The sequence below is a fragment of the Thunnus thynnus genome, chromosome 20 (assembly GCF_963924715.1).
Source record: "Thunnus thynnus chromosome 20, fThuThy2.1, whole genome shotgun sequence".
Taxonomy (NCBI): domain Eukaryota; kingdom Metazoa; phylum Chordata; class Actinopteri; order Scombriformes; family Scombridae; genus Thunnus; species Thunnus thynnus.
This window is the reverse complement of record NC_089536.1, coordinates 23,986,914-24,001,242: the sequence shown is the minus strand read 5'-3', so window position 1 is coordinate 24,001,242 and position 14,329 is coordinate 23,986,914. Positions and strand designations below refer to the sequence as shown.

General features: G+C 40.1%; 1 protein-coding gene across 5 annotated transcripts in view; it reads left to right on the top strand.

Annotated features, from left to right (window-relative positions):
- Positions 1–14,329, top strand: part of myocd (myocardin) — a 164,443-nt gene that overhangs the window by 32,449 nt on the left and 117,665 nt on the right. The window contains exon 1 of one of the 5 annotated variants that reach the window (XM_067576799.1): positions 17–168. The exons of the other annotated variants lie outside the window; for them this stretch is intronic. The gene's annotated coding sequence lies outside the window, so the exon portion shown is untranslated. Of the gene's footprint in view, positions 1–16; positions 169–14,329 lie in introns of those variants that run through there. 5 annotated transcript variants of the gene reach the window in all.

Genomic DNA, 14,329 nt, shown 5'->3' with positions numbered 1-14,329 from the left:
TCGCTTCTCTCCTTGGGGTAATTGCTGTACAGGAAATTGGACGTAAAATGTTTGAATAATCACGTATCTGAAGTGAGTTATGGACGGAGCCTACAGTAGTGAAGCAAATTAAAACAAGTGAATCCAATTACTGTTTATGGAAAGCAGCTGCCTGAGCAGCATATGTTGGTGAGTGAAACTATGAGACTAATGTAGAGGGTGAGAGCTCTGCTTGTCTGTATAACATGATGACTTTCATTTGTGCATTGACAAGCCAAAATATTTTTGAAAAAATTCATGCCATGTGTTGTGTATGTTAGCAATATTATCCATCTGTACATGCAGTCGGTTGTCTGCCTTTTTCTATCGTGGTTAACTCATGCTCCATGAGGGTATTCTGATGTCATAACAACACGATAACTTGCCTCTATGGATTTACAGAAAAACAAGGTTAGTGTTTGCTCTCTGTCGTGTACAAACCCTCTTATCCATGTGTTTATTTACGTACACTGAATCAATTCATCTGTGATACAGCCAACAGTCATGTACTGGATAAGCTTTCGTTTCAAAACATTTGGATTTAATTATCATGGGGATATGATATCCAAACAATCTGGTTTCTTCCATTAATAACATGATTGCAGCATGGCAGTGCGAGCTAAGGCCGCAGCGTTTTCATATATTTTCATGGATTTGGAAATTGTTTACTTACTATTATGGGCATGGGGCAAAACCCAATTTAGAGTAATGACACAGTTTACGTTTTGGAGTTTTAAAAGATCTCTGTGAGGAAGCGTCCTGGTTCCACAGCCTGCAGTATCCCAACTGAAAAACAAACATTACCCGTGTGACTTTTCGTCCTTCTCACTTGCTTCAGCCTGTTGCAGGTCAGTGTAGTCGACATGAGGAAAAGGAAACAGGCCAAAGCTTTTGTGTGGCTGATAAATAAAGTACTGTACATTGAGGAAACATAAGGCAGCAGCAGTGTGCTGCTTTACAGATAAAACACTTCAGAGCATGATGTGCTATTTATAGGTATTAACCATGGTGCAAAGTTTGAGGTACAGACTCTTGAGAAGTGTTTTTCTCCTCCTCTAGATTACAGTTTTGGACAGCAGAGCAGCAGAGTTGGGAGTAGTGTTAATTTTGGCACCTGCTTTTGATTTAGTTTTAGTCTTTTCATGGACGTGTTTATTATTTTTAGTCACATTTTAGTCATTGGATTATTGTTTTAGTCTAGTTTTAGTCAACAAACGACATTTTATCCTAGTTTTGTCATTAAAATTTTAGTCTCATATTCATCATGCATTTTTAATTGTGAATAGTTACTATGGTTACAGGTGTTGTTCTTGTCTGTTGTAAGGTTAGTGGAAAAGGTTTGTTCTAGTTGTTTATATCAGGCTGTAATGGTTTACATTCACATTGTCCATGTCACTCTGCTCTGCTGTAATACAATAGACTCGTTTTTTCTTTGTAAATACACTTTGTCATTCTCTAACTCTGGCTGTTTGAGCAAAGCCTCTCAGTCACTGTCTTTCTTGTTCTCTTGGCATTATTTCAGCTACCTGTGCTCTCTGCTGCAGAGTGTTGAGAAGCTGCACTCACACACTTGTGAAATACTGTTCACTATCTGATTTTAGCTTGAGACAGTAGCTTGAACATCAGGTAACATTAAAGGGGACCTATAATGCTTTTTCTTATTTTCAGTCATATATGTATATAAAATGATACAATGTCGGATGTTCATATTAAACACGGCCAAAATGTCAAATAATGAGATAAATATATGTTGAAGAATGTATGTCCCTGTGAGCAAAAAGCACCTGCTTCAGACTGCTCTGAATCCTCAGTTTCCAATGGTTGCTGGCCTTAAAGAGACAGGAGCTAAGATTGCCTGTTATGATACAGAAGCTGAACTGAGGGGCTACATAAAGGGCCAGTGTAAGATAAATAAGGAAATTTTTCAACTGTGAATCATTCAAAGCTACTCCAGTGGAGTCCCAGAACAAAATATAGAGCTGTAAATGAGCATAATAGGTCCCCTTTAAAGGAAAAGTACAGTTTATTACAACTTGGGTTTTAGGCCTACAGCTCTGGCCACTGGTTGTGCACGCTCACAGTTTGCCTATGCAGTTAGGGATTATTAGCTACATTACAGGTGCACTAACTTTTGGTTTAACCTCCGGATAAAGTGGTAGCTAATTTGGCTAAACTGTTGTTTGACTGCTCATTTGACATATTCTTAGCAATGTCGCCGAATTCCCAGATCTTAGCTATTACTTTGGTGAGTGCAATGTTATCTAAACTCATAGAGCTGATCTCCATAGCTACACAAAAGGAACCTAAATTGTAATAATCTGTTGTTTTCCATTGATGCAATGAGTTTTGGGCAAGATACTTGAAAATTTTAATAATTTACTCATTACATATTACTTATTTAAAAAAAGTAATCACATATCCTACTAATGACTCAACAGCAAACTTAGATAGTTTACATTACTCGTTTCTTTACCTTATTTACTCAACCTTGAAAGATACCTTTAAATAACTTTAAAGCTCCCACACTCACATCTTCTGTGTTTAACATGGGTAGAAAAAGAAAATTAGACCTTGTGGTTTTACAAGCAGACAGACAGCAGCCTACCACTATGCAAAGGTGGAGCCAAAATATTGCGTTTTTGGAAGCTGCCGTCTTGCTTGTGTGACGTCATTTGCAACCAGAGTCTGCGCAGTAGAGTCGGGTAGCGGGACACGCCCCCTCAAAATGACTGACAGCCATCCTTCCACAAGAGTCAAGTAAACCCAGGAGCCGTAATGGAGGTAAAGCAGCCAAAACCAGTCTGCCTGGGAGTTTGACGCAACAACATTTCACTATACATACTTGTATGCATGTGACAAATAAAATCTCTTGAATCTTAATATTAACTGAAAGTACAGTTAATGGTAAGCATTAATACTGTATTACCTAGGAGAGAGTTTCAAATCTAGTGTTAGCATAATTAAGAAAAGTCTGCCATATTGTTGTGCTTCTCTAATTTAAGGTGCTGCTTCACTTCCCTCAACTACTAGTGTGACTAGATGGCGATGGGCTCTTCCCAAACTAAAATATAATTAATTTCATAATAGCTTTCATTTTGAAGGGTTACTTTTTATGTAGTTCTTGTCTTGATTTCGTCATGGAAAATAAATGGTTGGGGTTGGGAGTACATGAACAGTGGTTAAACTGTGTTAAAACTGTACAGTATGTGTGTTTCAGTTGGATACCCAATGGCTGAACCATTCTTCAGCGGGGTTTGCCTTTTTGATTAAAATTCTGTGAATTCCTCTGAGTTGAAGTAAAAGTATTGTTGTGCCTGATGTTTCTCTTCTTCGAATCCAGAGGAGACCTGGAAGACACTTGATTTAGGCTGAATATCTCACTGAGGTAATTCATTAGAAGTTTTTATACTGAAGATATATTTGAGGAAAGGCCACTAGCTGTGTTAGGTTATTCTTTCCTGTCATGCTGTGACCTACAGTAGATAAAAGCATGCAGCAGTCACAGTGTCGAGTTTCACAAGGAGGCAGATCATTCAAATGGCAGGAGACAAATCATTTAAATAGACTGAGTATATTTTCAGTTGTTAGGGCTTAGGTTAAGTGCTGTGCTCGTATTTCAAAGAGCTCTCTAAATTGTTCTTGATAATCAGTATCTATTGGATCACCTGACTTTAAAGGGCTATTTAGTCCACAGCTTGGCTTGTTGGTTACATTAACCTGCTAACTAACCTGCTAATTTTGTTTCAGTGCTGATTCTGAGTGGTGTCTTTACATTACAAGCCTTATTTTCTTGTCCTGTAGTATTTTGGCCTCCCTGTGTAATGCCTCAGTCACTCTGTGCCAAAAAGCCCTATAGTGTGTCCTTTTATCTCCCTCTGATAACACTCTCCCTTTGGTTTCCCTCAAGACACACTCATATTCACTTAACACTCACATGTGTTGATGTTTCCTCTTTTTTTCTTCTATGTCCTATATGCCTTACACTGGCAGTGAATGGCTGGCATTAGGCTGTATATTGAAGTACAGATAAGCATAACCTGACTGCTTGTTTGAGTATGATTAGATGCATGCAAAAACATGGTATTGATATATGGGTAATGTAGAATGGTTAGTCAAAATGTATGGTAATATCTAGACTCTGAGATGACGGAAATGAATACACTGCATGTCAAAACTGATCTTAAAAAAATTATGTAAATTTGATGCTGTTATAAAGAATTATGTGAGGACAATATCAGCATGTTTAGCATGTAATGTTTACATAGTTCACCAACTACATTTAGTGTGTTTGCATGCTCAATTACTATTGTCTAGCACTAACACACAATGTATGTTATGGAATGTTATAAGTTTTGAGGTTATTTGGTCATGAATTTCACTAGATGAAAGGTTATTACAATTAATTCTGAGGGGGACATGAATATTTGCACGTACAATGGCAGTCAATCTAATAGTTTGTGAAATATTTTGGTCTTTTCCAAAGCAGTTGAATGACTGACCCTGCAACTTAAATGGCTAATTTTTTTTATCAGCTCTGTGTCTTGATTTAGTGTTCCCAGGAGCTGGGATAGGGAGTATTTCTGTGGTAGAAATTAGTTGAAATGAAAATTGAAAAACAGTGAGGTCAACAGTGATTATTTGGAAGACTATTTCTGAAATAGAACATTGCTACTGATTTTTTTTAAAATATATATTTTCAGTTGTTCAAGCAGGACAAATCAAACTTCATTCACCTCCTTTGCACTGGAGTGGAACAAAGAACTGGATGAAAAAATACCAATATCTCCATTGCTGAATACCATTTTTGTAATTTGGGTAAACCGAAAGTTAAAAAACTTAATGTATGTAGGTGGGTAACCAAGTTTCACCTCTTACTGACAGTTCAGGCAGCCGAATGCCACACAGACAGACTGACTGCATGTTGCTAGTTTGCTTATGAATTAGTACTTGAACACATCTTACCACATGTGTCCAATTAGAGTTCCAGTAAACTGAATTGGCACACACACATCCTACATAATTTGGGTTGCTGAAATGCAGCCTATGGGTTTCCTATGATGTCTAATTACATTGTAAGACACGAGTAATTGCAATAATAAGTAATGTGTTTAGATTATGCAGAAGTCCGTCCAGATGCAAAACATCTGTTTTGATCCTGCAGTTGTGCGTTTGTTACTTTACATGGTATTGTGAGAGCTGCTGTCAGGTTCATTCATATCTCTTCTGTAAATTTCAGGCTGTAAGAGTATATGCATGTGCAAGATAGCCACATCTCACTCCTACCTTCAATAGATATTGTAAATTCAAAGTGAAATGAATTACATTGTCGCATGTAAAGCAGGGAGTGCTTTTGGCGTGTTGGCTAGATGGAGTCACACAGTAGCATTATTGTGCTGTATAATCGCCATGAGGCTGTTAAAAGAGATGAGGCCTTTTGATGAGACTCTTCCTGAGTCAGCACGCTATCAGTGAATTTTCGCTTTACATGTCACGTATGAACCAACACGTGGAGCGTATAAACGAGAGAATGCCACCTGCCCAGTCAAGTAAAAACATCATCAGGGGGAAAAAGAATGTTTCCCATGATCAACACCAGGGCTAAAGCAAGGAAACAAGAAGGCTGCAGTCTAGACAGACATTTAGGGATTCAGCAGAAGGAAAATGAGAGGGAACAGTAATGATATCAAACTAGAGATAATCCATACAGACCAGTCTCTGACCCGAGCTCAGCTTCTGCAACCATACAGGTATGTCTTCACTGATGATGACATTTTTTTTAGCTGATCTTACACACATGACATGTTTTTTTCCTAATCATTGCTATGACAAAGTATGTAATTAAAGCTCAAATTAGTCCCAAGATGAGTAGTAGCATTCTGGCGCCTAATATGGGCACGACCTTAAATTGAAGAGATCAGATTTTGATGTACTGAATAAAAAATTTGGAATGAAGCATCAAAAAGCCCCGGAGATAAAGTTACAGACAAATCTGGCAGGTTAAGCAACACCTTTGCGAACTTTAATGACTTTATTCTGCTGCTGTGCGCAAAATGGTTTTAGGATGTCATTATGAATTCTTGCGGCGGAATCTGTCTAATACTTTGGTGGGTTTGTGACATGGCTTAAAGGGATTGAGTTCATGAGATGTAATCCATGTTCAGACTGAGATGCTTTCTAGTCTTTTAACCTTTCACTGAATGCTCAACGTTCCCTGACCTTCACATTCATACCTGTGCAAAGCATTCGCTGCTGGTTCGCTCAGACTTCAAAGGCTCAGATATGGAATAATGTAGCTTTAAATATGCACAGCAGATGACAGGACCTTGTTTAGTTCATGAAACAAATCATGTGAGCCTGCAGAGTTTATATGAGAAGATCAATACAGTTGGCTACGTTCACTCTCTATTCAGAGAGCAGAGCATTTGTCTGAAGGCTTCAGAAGTTTGTGAATAAACGTGATGTGTATGTTTGCTATCAAGATCCAACCACTGATAAAGCATAAAGCTGACACACTGAAATGTTGCTCGTGCAGCTGGGACATGGAAATGGTTTTTGATAATGGATCAGTCAACACTTCATGTGGTTAGCAGTCTTCAGGAAATTATCCCAACTATCTGGAATATTTCTATTATGTAACAACAAAGTGAAACATTGCTGGAGGAGGAAAAATCTTTTGAAATGGGCAGAGTTTTTCTTCATCGTGATTTCAAAGCGTGTGTGAACTGACTGTGATAGGCTTCACTCAGAGAGAATTATCACCCAACTTTATTAACACCCAAAAAGTGCCTGATGTCCATAAACCCGTTGCTGGTTTTCTGCAGTGAGCCCCTTTATGCTCTCCATGAACTTCTGATACTGACTGACAAGGTTGGTACTGTAATTTGATTGGTGCAGTATCTGTGTGGGTGGGAACTAGTAATAGTTTGAAATATTACTTAAGTTCCAGTGGCCACACAGGTAGCTAAGGGGGCCACTGTTATTAGCCATTGCTTCGTCCCATCTGTGCTTGGAGTACTCTTTTTGTAACTTTGTGACTCCGTACATTCGTTCATGTAGTGATTGGAACTTTGTGTTAATGAACAGGATATCCGTTGTTGTGAGTTTTGACAGTCTGGTAATTGCCATCACTACAACTGGCTAGGTCTTGATCGGTCCACTGGATTCTGAGGAAATGAGACCCGAGTTGGAGCAGGTCCAAATCTTCCCTGTAATTGTGTTGGGTTGGGTCTTGTTTTACTGCCACGGGTCTTGGGTCTATATGTCATATGTTCACTACCTGGGTGGATCAGAATGGACCTGAGTGTACGCGGTATCAGCTCTGATTATGTGACGCGTCACAATCACCGCAGGAGAAAACAGTATATTTTGAGGTGAGAGTGTAAGCTAGTTAACACCTGGCAAACCATGGGGTGGCTTTTATTGTCATGCAACCACAGATACTGTGATTATTTGTTGTCACCGGAGACCCATTTTAAGCTTTAAATATATCTACACAACAATATATGTTGGGATGAGGGGTGAGGGATAGATGCAGGGATGAAACAAAAACACAAGGCAATTAAGACATAGGGAGCAGGCACGTGGGGAAATACGATCTGGCCCTAGCTAGGGCTGAAGCAGTCTGTTGTTGCATCATAGTGGCAGCAGGATGGAATCATCGGTGTGCCAGTGCGGGGGGCGCTGGGTAGGGAACCCGCAAGTGGTGGAACTGGAGGCTGTGCAGAACTGGAAAGCCTGGCTTTGTAGGCGGTGGAAGGGCAGAGTGGCGGAGGCCAGAGTGAAAGTGCTTGAGGGCACAGTGTTAACAACGGCTGGAGCGAGGGGATCAGCAATGGGGGGTGTTGAAGACACAGAAAAACATTTGGGTGTTGGGGAAGGAAGGGGAACAGGGATAGAACAGTAGGAAATTGAGTGGGTCCATCAGAGGAAGCACCATGGTTCGGTGTCACTGTTGCTGTGGTAACAGCAGGACCAGAGGTGGCTGAGGAAGAAACATAAAAGAGGGAGCTGCTTGAGCGGGTGGAGCTGAAAGCGTAGAGGTAGCTGCAGCTGAAGGAAGGGAAGAGGAAAGGATGAGGGGATGTATGTGCGGGGGTTGATTGTAAAGCCTGCGGACACGGTGATGAGAGAAAAGACGAAAAAACAGACAGATCAGACTCAGGGCACAGGGGAAGATACGACCTGGCCCTGCAAGAGGGCTGAAGCAGTTGGCTGCGTCGTGACGTCATCGACGTGCAGCGTACAGGTGGCCCTGGGCGGGGAACCCGGAAGTGAGAGATGGAGGCAGAAAGGAGCTGGAAGAACCTGGCTTTGTTGTCGGTTCAGCGAAAACGGGATTTGTATCTGGAGTTCAGCCGGGGCTGAAGAAGTCTGGGCTCTGTTGTAGTAGGCGGTGTTGTGACGTCATCGGTGTGCGGCGTGCATTGGCCCGGCGGCGGACAATGAACCCAGAAGACCGGGAGGATTTGAGCTGCCGGCGAGAGGATGATGGAAGTAAAGTCTACATAGAGTTGGAAAGTTTGTCTTTATCATCGTTTCGTAGGAGTGGGACAACCGTCTCCTTGAGAGCTCGCCGGAGGTGAGCAAACATCCGGTTGAAGATGTCAATCGCTTGGAAAAGAGCTGCGTCAGAGTGGGCCGTCACGTGGATGCGTGTGGAGCGTCTGGATCCCAGCTGATCAGAAGCACAGCGTCTGGAGGAGAAAGGTTCCATGTGGATGTGGTGGTGAACGAGATATCTCGTTGGTACTGCTGGATCGGGTCGTGTGCGGTATGTTGCCGAGGAACGTGGAGCACGGGCGGGAGGTAAGCGTTTGTGATGCAAGCTTGTCGTAGGTCACGTGAGAACTGAGACGAACGGGAGAGAAAGGGGTTAGACACGCTTATATAGGTATGCATGAGTGATTGAATTAGTGAGGCGCAGGCATGGATGTATTATAAGAGCTGGATACTGGACTAAAAATGGCGCACATTCAGTCCTATAGGAATTGCCCGCCTGGCATATACACCAAAAAAGTTTGCTTCCGCGTTGTGCGGCCCATTGAATATGCACAGTAGTGTTTCCCCCGCTGGCCCTGCCAGCAAGCTCCTGCTTGGCCCATAGACTTTACATTGTGATGACATCACAGATTTTTAAATCACTTTTCTCGGCTCAAGGAAAGTTACAAACATAAAACCTCCATGGATCAAAAGCTCATAATAGAAAGAGTCATAATTGACGTTATTTGCAGTTCGAGGGGTCCTGTCAACAGTTTTACAGGCGTCTCTTTTACAATGGTGGTCTATGGGGAAAATCCTTTTTGGGCCGCATGGGGATTTTTCGCTGCAATACTGCGAGTGGCCACTGGGAAAAATTGGCTGTAAGTCTGAGCGACGGCGCCCTATCCAGCTCTTATGGGCACAGGTGAATGAATTTAGTGAGAGAGGGGCGTGGTCTTGTTCCTGAACCTTTGTTATAATAAAACATATATAATGTAACTCCGTTTCAGGAGCTGTACTTCTTTTATTGTGTTTTCTTCTGTTGTGTAGTTGCTAATGGTGTGTTTGCCGCCCCCTGTGGTCAATACATGTGTCAATTTAACAGAACTCTGGGACGACCTGTATTACTTAAACACAATATCAACCAGAAGACACAAATGACCTCACAGGACTTCACTCAGTTTCTGAAAAGAAGAAAAAATGCATGCACCAAGATGCTATTAACTTATGAAATGTTTACACTGTCGTAAATCTCTCAGAATGGATTTATCTTTTAAATCTAACAATATTCCCTTCTTAAAAATGTGTCTGTTATCGCTTTGCAGTGACTTTGAATTAAACAGACAGTGAGACTGCTTCAACAATGACTAAAAGCATATTTGGCATAATGATTAAATGGCTTTAACTTAACTTTTTTTCTTAACATAAAAGTAGATCAATGTGATGATATTGGCTTTCCACTCTAATGCACTTGTACTTGTAATTGTAAGTGTTTAAAATTTGCTGTCAAAGGAATGTGCTCAGCCATCTGGCCACAGTTAAATGGACTACGTTGATGACTATCACATATGCTACAAGCACATACACAATGTTTACAATAGGATAGGAGTGTTTATAGAGTGGGTTCTAATTGGATAGCGAGTTAACCTGAGAGTAGACACTGATCTCACTGATCAGATTTAGACTTTCTACGAAAAGATGTGATACTGTGACGAGCTATTATTTTCTGTAACTTTTGTTATTTGGTTTCTGACTTGGCAGCTCTTTGCTTACCGTGCCTGATTAGACTTTGGGTGTTGTAATGCAACCTTTGCTGAAGAATGTAATGATCTCACACATCAAGCAGATGTTCTCAATCAATATTTGTTGATGTGAAAGCCCGTTAGTTTGCTAATTACATTTGCATAAACATTTCTCCATTTCATATTTACTATGCTAAATTGGTTTTCATACAGAGTTTACATACAGTGGCCCTGAAGTGCTTACACATGTTTGGTGTAAATATTGTTTGGCCTAAGTAACAATGTATACACAAACATACATAGCCTATCACATACTGTATGTATTCATGACCACACACACACACACATGCACTAACACACATACACACACACACTTACACAAACCAAATATCAGCAGCATCCCGCCCTAAACAGCTTGCATTCCTCACCAATGACTTACTCGGAGTAAACAAACATGTATCTGCTTCTCTGGCAAATCAACAGTGTGGTGGTGCTGTTTGTTTGGTGGACACCGTGGCCTGACGTAAACAAGCTATTGAACTTTGTTTAAGGAAAGGTATGATTTGGACATGTTAAGAGGATTTTTCAGCTTGTAGCCCTGCGTAACCACAGTGTAGAACATCTAAATTGCTGTGGTTTGGCTGGCTGTCATGAGGAGATCCAGATAATTAACTAATTGTTGAGCCTGGTAATAGAGGACTCGATGCAGTGAAAAACCCCCTCTGGCAGCCGCATTGGTGGTCCTCAGGTCTCGGTTCATGATGGCTGTCAGAAGCATGATGACATTCATTTTGATGTGCCGAAAAGCAGGTGTAATTAACACAATTAATGGTGGCTGAATTCTATTTAGCTGTTTCAGTTCTAAGGTCCTGCTATTGCACATGTTGGCTCACTGTCGCTCTGTCATGTCTTACTGCGACACTTAGAGGGACTATAGTGTTTCTACACACATTTGGATATACATTCATCTTAATAGTGTAGGTGTGTCTGTGTAGTTATTGAATGGAAAGTTATTGATTGTGGGGGTGTGTCGGGCACAAGGTACAGAGATAGATTGACACATCATTATGACAGCCGCTCTAACCTCTTCCAATCACTATTTTGGAAAATGACATAACCAAATTAAAATGGCTGTAGCTCCTGAACCACTCTGACTATATGCATGAATGAGGTCTTGTCAGAGAGAAAACACTCTAATTTTTTCTTTTTTTTGGTGAAAGTGTCGGAAATAGGTAATACAGAAACAGAACAGTCTTTGAAGTAAAAAAAGGAAAAACTATGTTTGTCTAAAATAAAAATGTATTTATCAGTATAAATACCTGGCTTATCTATTCAGATCAAGGACAGTATGAGCAAAGGCTGTAAACAAAATATAAATGACCACCTGCCTCAAGTATGATCAGTGCTTTTTTCATCAAACAGTGCAGGCAGAGATCCAAAAAGGACTTTTGGAGACTCCTAATGGACAACTGGTGACCAAATGTTATTCTGAGATACTAAAAGAGTATGGAAGCCTGTAGGTGACTATATTAAAATGATAATGAAAACTTGAGAATGAAAATGTAATTCCACAATAGCATTATAATTTCCCACATATGTTGGTGTTATTTGAGTAAAAATGAAAATGCAATAATCCAATTAGCATTTTTCTGTACAGCAGGTTAAGTCTTTGAAATTGAAATGTCAAAGCTGTTTCCATTTTCATTTTCAAAGTGTTAGAAAATTGCATTTTAATTTTAATTGTGACTTAAATATTACTTGCATAAATGAAAAGCTTACATTGTTTGTATTGCATTTTAATTCTCAAATTTGAATTAACATTTGAATATTGTCCACTGTACAGCGGGGTATGACTTTAAAAATTAAATGTCAAACAGCTTTTCCACTTGTCTCTGATACAGTAGGCTTCCATAAAAAGTTTTTTACATCTTTACATTTTAATATATCATCAGTTGGAGCTGAAATACTCCAAGTTTCCAACTTTTCAATTAATTTTTGATATTACCTCCATTTACCATAACCATAAACCAATGTGCATAACTGTGTAAAAACCACCACCAATGTAAAATAGTCTTTTGTCTCCAAGTGGATCAGATTTGTTAAAACCTGTGTCAAAAAACATGGCTCTGTCATCACCTCTCATCCTCTGTGTGGCGGTAATGCTGAAAATTTGACAGGAAAGATACCTGCGTGTTGTCCATCCGCTGTACAAACAGCAGTTTCCCAGACTTCCTCAGTTACCTTATGTCCCCTCGCTTGGACTTCCTGGGAAGTTTTTTATTTTTATGTTGGGAAATCCTCTGCGGGCCTCCCCCACAGTGCCACAAGCCATGATCTTTTAATCATCCAAATTGTTGAAAAGTTTGGCTCTGGTGTAGAAACTGTCCATGTAAACTTGATATCCTGTTCTCAGTAGCAGGAACTCCAGAAGCCTTATTACAGCTGAGTAACTTAAACCTTCTTTCTGCTGTTCAGGAGTCCCTGAAGTTATCCGGACATTACATGGAGGAGCTGTATCTGTGAACGCAAATGTCTGAATCAGTTGGACCGGACATTAAACGGACTTTACCCTGTCAGCTCCCTAGTACAAAGTCTGTGTAATGTAAAGCAGAAACCCCAGCTATAAAATGGGCTTGACATGCCTCGCCCAAATCTTACTGTTTCAGAAACACAGCAAGTCCAACACATAATGATCAAATCTAGGTTCTCAGTTCACACCAACTATTACTGAAGCTAAAAGTCTCAAAACGCCACTGAGAATGACTAGGGTGCACTCAAACTAATGCTAACATGCTAGCCTGTGAAAAACAGCCGATGTGCTGGTCGATGCAGTATTTCAACTCAGAGCCACAACTAAACATCACAATAACCATCAAAGTCTTGCAAGTCCTGGTTCACAGCAGTAAAAGTTATTTTTGACATGGCATGTTTAGGCATCTCCGGTGCAAACTACATTTGAAATACATTTTTATAAATACATTTTTGTAAACACATGGTCTCCCTTGTTATGGCAATACCGCATGTGTTCATGCTCATGGAAGGAGTGTGACGTAAGGACGCAAGAAAGGCAGTGCGAACTAGCGGGCGTAGGTGTCGTATAGGAGTTTAAGAGGTTAAACTAGCTTCAGCGACGACTCACAGCACTTTTGCCACAGAAGCATTAAATGGTACAAAGTGTGTTGGTTCTCTTTAGTTGATGATTATGTAATTAGTCAGTTATGGCCATTTTCAATTTTCCATGGAAAAGCGTGGATTTATAGCTTACTTGATGCTTCCACAATGGAGGGTGTGGTCGTCAATGAATGAAAGAGTTGAGGAGGGGTCATATAATTGCATCCATACAAGCACACAAGCTAGTTGTAAGCAGCAAATTTGTAATTATGTGTACAGTAAAAAAACAAACAAACAACAACATCGACAAAATCAATAAAACTGAATGTAGAGTTCCTTTTTACAGTTACCCATCATTTTCTTTCTTGTGCAGTACTTTGTCTCTGTATGCTCAGCAGTGGTGGAATAAGAATTCAGATCCTTTACTCTAGTAAAAGTACCAATACAGCAATTAAAAAAAAAAAAAGCATCAGTGTGTGAGCAGCATGTTAGTGTTGCAACTGCTGGAGGTCGAGCTAGTTTGAACTATTTTATATACAATTAGCTAGTTTAGTCCGGTGGTTTCCAACATAAGGGTCGGGCCCCTTCAATGGGTTACCAGATAAATCTGAGGGGTCGTGAGATAGGCGTGGGAGGGAAAGAAGAAAGCGGAAGAAAAACAAGTTCTGATTGGATCATTTGAACATTTATTGAAATGAAACCATGTGAGAAATTTAGTGGAAAAAATCACTCTTTGATGGAGATTTCAACAACTCATCTGAAATGTGACCCTGACTACACACTGCTTTTTGTAAGACGTCAAAAGCCAAAAAGGTTGGAAACCACTGGTTTCATCTTTAACAACGTGTTGTATTTTAAAAGCTTGTTATATTATCCATTGTGTCAAATCAAAAGTACAATATTTCCCTCTGAAATGTTGTGGAGTGGAAGATAAAGTAACATCACATGGAAATACTTACATTCCACCCATCACTAAAGCT